Genomic DNA, 6,910 nt, shown 5'->3' on the forward strand with positions numbered 1-6,910 from the left:
GCGCTTGCTGACAAGTAATAGTTGTTTAGTACATGAAGGGAGGCAGTGGCCTGCCCAGGCCCACTCTATTTGGATTCTATTTGGAGAGGCAATCTCAGGGAGGGTGCAGAGGGCGCAAAGCTCAAGAATATGGACAAAGGCCTTGGATGTGCCTGGAAGGCAGAAGGCAGGAGGGGCCAGAGATAAGGCTGGAGGTGTGTGTGCTGGGTATGGGAGGAGGGGGAAGACAGATCAGGAATGGCCCTCTAAGGTGCTTACACTTTATCCTGAGGGCAGTGGGAAGCAATAAGGTTTTCCTCAGATGAGTGACATTCTTACAGCAGCATCTTAGAAGGATCTCTATGGATGCAGCACAAAGGAAGAATTGGAGCAGAGGGAATCAAGAGATTATTGCAGGAGTCCAGGGAAGATATGCTGCAACTCTGAAGGACAGCAGGGGCAGTAAGTATGGACACGGGACCGCCCAAAGAGAGGTTAAGGAAGTTCAGGACTTGGTGAATGGTTGGATGTTGAGGATGACACCCTGTGTTTCTGGTTGGGAGGCAAGCCCAGTGCATTCATAGTCTGGAATCTTTTCAAAATAGCAAAATGGTCCCTACTTTCTCTGACTCTTGTCTCTGGATGTCGGGATTATTAGGGCTCCTCAGCTGCACATGGTTTTTGTGACCCAATAATAAGGGCAGTTTTAGGTCCTAGATGGTGTTGGGGCCCCAGCCCTCAGCAAGGTCAAGGCTGCACAGTGCCTAGATTTCACAACTCACTGCAGCACCTCCCCTCCCCTCCTGCTTGCTGACAGCGTTCTGCTGGGGCAAAAATAGCCCAGTCACACTCATAATGCCCAGATCCACACACGTCAACAATCTAGGGTGCAGACTCTTTTGATGCAAGGCCCTTTCTTTCTCTCAGTCGTCACTGCTAAGACCCTGCCATCCAGGACCAAACACTGACTTGTCTGCTCCCTTGGGCAGAGGGTTGGGGGCAATTCTGATTGCAGGAGTTTCTGGAAGGAAAGTGCTATCAGAACTCCATGTTGTTGTGTGCCATCAAGTAGATTCTGACTCATAGCGACCCTATAGGACAGAATACAACTGCCGCATAGGGTTTCCAAGGCTATAATCTTTATGGAAGTAGACTGCAACATCTTTCTCCCACGGAGCAGCTGGTGGGTTTGAACTGCTAACCTTTTGGTTAGTAGCCAAGTGCTTAACTTGTGCCACCAGGGCTCCTTATCAGAGCTCCATAGAGCTGGTCTAAAACCAGAGGCCTCTTGGCTGAGTCCTGGGTCCCTGGAGGGACAGTGTCTACTGTGGACAGACGTCACTGAGGGAGCAGGAGAGCGTCACCAGGCTGGCTTCTTTCCCCAGGTCTCTTGGGCACATCTTATCTTATCATGCAGCTGGGCTAGGGGTGTTGCCAGGCTTTGTGGGAGCTGCCTCTGAGGGCCAAGGTTGTTTCTCCTGAGGTGTTTCTCAAGGATGAGGGAGGCAGGGCCTGGGCTTCATTTTAACAGGAAAGCCTTCTGACAGAAGTGAATTGGCTAGCAACAAGAGTGGTATGTGAAATAACCGGACAATTTCAAGCAAAGATAGCCACCCATTTTAACTAAAGACATCCCCTTGCCCCTCCCTGCTCTGCTCATCCCTCCAGCTGTTCCTTAAACATAGAGACCTAGAGACCAGCCACCAGTCTGTGGCCAAATACGTATCTTGTTGCATTCTTGGTGAACTTTTTATTAATCAATAATGGATAAAAATGTAGACTTTGAAGTCAGAACGGGGTCAAATCCTGGCTTTACTACTCACTAGCTAGGCGACCTTGGATAAGTTAAGTTCTCCGAGCCTTAGTTTCCTCAAGTGTAAACTGGGGATAAATGATTGTCCCTACCTCACTGATTGTTGTGGGGATGAAAAGAGATAATATATGAAAGTAGCACCAAAAAATAAACCAAACCTGTTACTGTCAAGTCAATTCTGACTCATGGCAACCCCATGTGTGTCAGAGTAGAACTGCGTTCTATAGCATAGTCCAATGGCTATGATCTTCCAGAAGTAGATGCCAGACTTTTCTTCTGAGGCACCTCTGGGTGGATTAGAACTGCCAGCCTTTCAGTTAGTAGCCGAGCACTTAACCATTTGTGCCACCCAGGGGTTCCATAAAGTAGCACCAAACCAAACCCGTTGCTTTTGAGTCGATTCCAACTCATAGCAACCCTATAGGACAGAGTAGAACTGCTCCATAGGGTTTCTAAGGAGCGGCTGGTGGATTTAAACTGTCAACTTTTTGGTTAGCAGCCATAGCTCTTAACCACTGCACCACCAGGGCTCCATATAAAGTAGCACAGTGCCTGCTAAATAATACAAGGGGGTTACTGTCATTGTTGGAGGTGTTGAGCTGATCCATCATGGTACATTCTGGAGGAAATCCAACAGAATGCTGTTGAAGAAAAGGAGAAAAATGATAAAGAAGATTAACTGGATGTTCAGGCCCAGATTAATAGGAAGGCAGTACTTGGCAGGGTCATCATGATTTGGTATTTGGTTTTTGAGCAATAAAAAAATCAATTTTGGAGAAGCCAAGTTGGCGGACTAGTCAGACACACCACACCATCCCTCTGCAGCAAAGACCCAAAAAAACAAGTAAAAGAGATAGACAGATGTCCCTAGAACCCTGAGCATCAAATAAAGGGATAAAGAACTAGATTGAACACCGAATGGAAGAAGAAACTCACTAAAAACAATGAATAAGAAGGGATGGAGTAGAGATGCCTAGCCAACCGGCCTGGCACAACGTGGCCAACTTGAGACAAAGATAGCAGCAATCCTGGGTGAGGAGCACAGGAGGCAACTTCACAGAATTCCCATCAGGACACAGAGAAACTGAGAAGACACACCCGGAGTGAAACAAGGTGAACAGCAGCACAAACCTTCCCATCCCTGCAACCCAGACCACCATGGCCCATGGTACGAGTCTCTTCTCCTTCCTACCCTATCCGGCTTCCTGACCTGCCTTTCCTGCCTGCCTGACCATGCCATACACTGGCAGGCTTCTCTGACACAGCTTCAGCCTCCTGCCCACATATCCCGGCTGCCCCATCAAGCTGAGTGGCAGCAGGCCGTGCTGGATTGGCTTTGGCCCCCTGCCCCGCCTTTCTGATCTGCCCAACAGTGCCGAGTGCTGGCAGGCCACTCATGCACGGAATGGACTACTCACCCCTCCCTATTCTCTCACCAATCCTGCCGAGTGCCAGAAGGCCACTCCAGTGTAGCTTAAGCAGCCTGCTCCGCCTTTCCCACCTGCCCAATCAAGCTGAGCACTGGCAGTCTGCTCCGGCTCAGACTTGGCCGCCTGCTCTTCCTTTCCTGCCTGCCTGACTGCACTAAGTGCTGGCAGGTGGTGCTGGCTCGACTTCTGCCCCATCTTTCCCGTTGCCCAACCACACCAAGCACTGGCAGGCTGCTCCAGTGCGGACCCGACCACTGGCTTCACCCTTCTTGCCTACCGACCCTGCTGATCACCAGCAGGCCATTACAGAATGGCTTCAGCTGCCCACCCCACCTTTCCCGCCCACCTGATTGCATGCATGTGTGCTTGTGAGCTAGCCCGCCTGTCACCCACTCCTACCACCAGGTGAGCATCACTCCCCTCCCTCCCCTCCCTGACCCAGTAGGTGGAGGTGCCCGCATGCTTCTATGCCCAGCCATCCTCACCGGGGCCTGCAGTCCAGTGGCACCTCCTACTCCCTCCAGCCACCTGCGCTGGGGGCCTGAGGACTAGCAGCACACCCTTCCCTATGGCACATTGTAGCAGTCAGGGGCACCCCCCTCCAAGTGGGCACCTGTGGACTGGTGGCATCCCCCCTGCCTTTCCTCCCACATCGCCCCCCCCCATAACTGGAGGCTTGTACCTGCTCCAACCACCCCCACAGAGCCATTTGGGTCAGGAGCATTGGTAAGAGTTTCCATGCCACCCACGCAGTGACTGACAACACAGGCACCCTTGGCCAGAACACCTGGCAACTGATAACGCACACAGACAACGCCCAGCCCACTGACCAGTGAGAACATTCCCTGCACCCACACCCACCTGACCAGACAGACATAATCTCACCAGAAACACCAGCTACATCCTCAGCTGCCCTGCAAGACCAGCAAACAGAGAACCGAGCTCACACACCAAGTCACTGTCCCCAAACACCCAGAGACAAGAGGTGAAAGCTCCAGTGCAGCCAGACTATCTACTTAGATATATCAAAACAAAAACAAAAAAAAAAAATCAGGATGCAACAAACATACAATAAATCAATAAGTATAATAACACCTTGTGATGCCTCAGAGACAACAAATGATATTAAATCACATGAAGAAGCAGGTTAAGATGGTTCCAGCAAGTGACCAAAATAAAGAACCAGAAAACCTTCTGGGGGAACAAATGGTAATGGAACTACCTGATAAGGAATTCAAAAGACTAACACACAGGATTCTCTGAGCAATCAAGAAAGAGATCAAGGAAAACATAGACAAAATGATAGAAGAATTCAGAAAAACAATACAAGAACAAAACAACAAAATTAGAAACCATACAAAAACAGCAACTAGAAATCCAAAAGTTTAACAATAAAATTTCAGTAATAGACAGCTTAATAGAAGGATATAAGAGCAGAATTGAATTATTGTAAGACAGATGGTGAAATTGAGGATAAATCCCTTGACACCAATTTGTTTAAGGAAAAAGAATGAAGAAAAATGAAAAAAGTCTAAGAATTATGTGGGACACTATCAAGAGAAAAAATTTGCACATGATCAGAATTCCAGAACAAGGGTAGAAAATGGAAAACACAGAGAGAATTGTTGAAGGTTTGCTGACAGAAAACTTCCCTTACATCATGAAAGACAAGAAGATATCCACCCAAGAAGCTGAGCAAACCCCTTACAGGATAGACCCCAAAAGAAAGTCACCAAGACATACCATAATCAAGCTTACCAAAACCAAAGACAAAGAAAGAATCCTGAGAGCAGCTTGGGAAAAACAAAAAGTCACCTACAAAGGGAAACCAGTAAGACTAAACTCGGATTACTTGACAGAAACCATGCAGGCAAGAAGGCAATGGGATGACATATATAAAACCTTGAAAGGAAAAAAAAAAAAAAAAACTACCAACCAAGAATTATATATCCAGGAAAATTATCTTTCAAACCCAATGGAGAAATTAGGACATTTCCAGCTAAACAGAAATTAAGGTAATTTGTAAAAACCAGACAAACCTTACAAGAAATATTAAAGTTGTTAAATTAAAATATTAAAATTAAAATATAACCATTTTTACAGGAAACTAAATAAAACAGTCTCAACAGAGTTCTATGTAAACAGATTTTGAGAACTCAGTAAGACCATAAATTAAAAATATTAAAATTAAAATACAACCATTTTTACAGGAAACTAAATAAAACAGTCTCAACAGAGTTCTATGTAAACAGATTTTGAGAACTCAGTAAGACCATATTCTTTAAAACCAGAGCCAGCAGGCCAGCCCTCAGCATGGAATCATTACTACATCATCCCTGCTGCTTCATGGCATCCATGAAGGAACAGAATTCCTGTCTGTCCCAGGGCTTATTAGAAAGGTCCATTACATTTCCAGCTTAGTAGTTCCCATACTTCCAGATTTAAAAGACCAGTAAAATTTCCAAAGGTAGCAACCTATCATCCACTATCACCACAATTACATTAAAATTTTTAAAGACCAAAACAGTATGAAAGATTCTCAGAATTATGGAAAACTAATCAAATTGAGTTAAGTCTGACTTTAGGAAAAAGTATTTCTGTCATTTTGCCAAAACGTCGGTAAAAAGTTTGCTAAAGACAGGAACTGATGAATAGATTAGCATCTGGAACAACTACCTTCTAGTCTTTGATTACAGACCCTCTTTTTGTTCTTCTTCCATAGTAGTTTTTAATATGCATGGCTTGTGTCCCTAGCTCAGGGTCTGTCAACCTCGGCACTACTGACACTTTGGGCTAGATAATTCTTTGTTGTGGTGGGATGTCCTGTGCATTGTAGGACATTAGCAGCATCCCGGGCCTCTAACCATTAGATGCCAGTAGACTCCCCTGGGTCCAACTGTGAAAACCAAAAATGTTTCCAGACATTGCCAAATGTCCCCTGGGGCACAACTGCCCCTGCTTGAGAACCATTGGTCTATCTGAATTAGGAAGCTTAAAGTAAGGAACCTCATCTTTGGTTTCTTTTTATATTCTTCGTGGTACCTAATAAATGCTTTCACAAATGCCTATCAGCATGATGCAACTAGGACTTAGGAGCTAGCAGGTGCCGCCAATGATCCTGTACCTTGGACAGTATAGATTCCTAAAGGACCAGCAGCTAGCACCTTGATATTGCCCAATATAAGGAGGAGAAACACAAGAACAGTCTAAAACAGTTCCTGGAACATAATGGGTGCTTAACAAATATTTCCTGAATAAATAATGTACCAAAGGGCCTCATGCACACAGTTACACTAAAGGAAACATGGAAAGGTTCACAGGGTCTCTGGTTATTCAAAGCAAAGCACTCTTTCCAATTTCTAGTGACGAATACATAACTTTTAGGCTGAGAGGTAACTTTACCTTGGGCAGATCTGTAGCCAGATAGGGGAGGTTTCATTCCATTCATGTGTCCATTGCTGGGCCGGCTAATGATATTCTTGGAAGAAATTGTTTCTGAAACAACAGTGCACTTGGGCTTTATGGGGGCACCTGAGCTATTAACTGTTTGCCCAGGTCTCAAGCTGCTTACTGGTCTACTGATAGTCCTTCCAGCTGAAACTGAGCCACTTCCTGATTGCCCTGGGCCACTGACTGACCGGCCAGGGGGGCCTGAACCACTTGCTGGTCGTCGGAGGTCATGTAGACT

The sequence above is a fragment of the Trichechus manatus genome, unplaced genomic scaffold (genome assembly GCF_000243295.1).
Source record: "Trichechus manatus latirostris isolate Lorelei unplaced genomic scaffold, TriManLat1.0 scaffold00081, whole genome shotgun sequence".
NCBI lineage: Eukaryota > Metazoa > Chordata > Mammalia > Sirenia > Trichechidae > Trichechus > Trichechus manatus.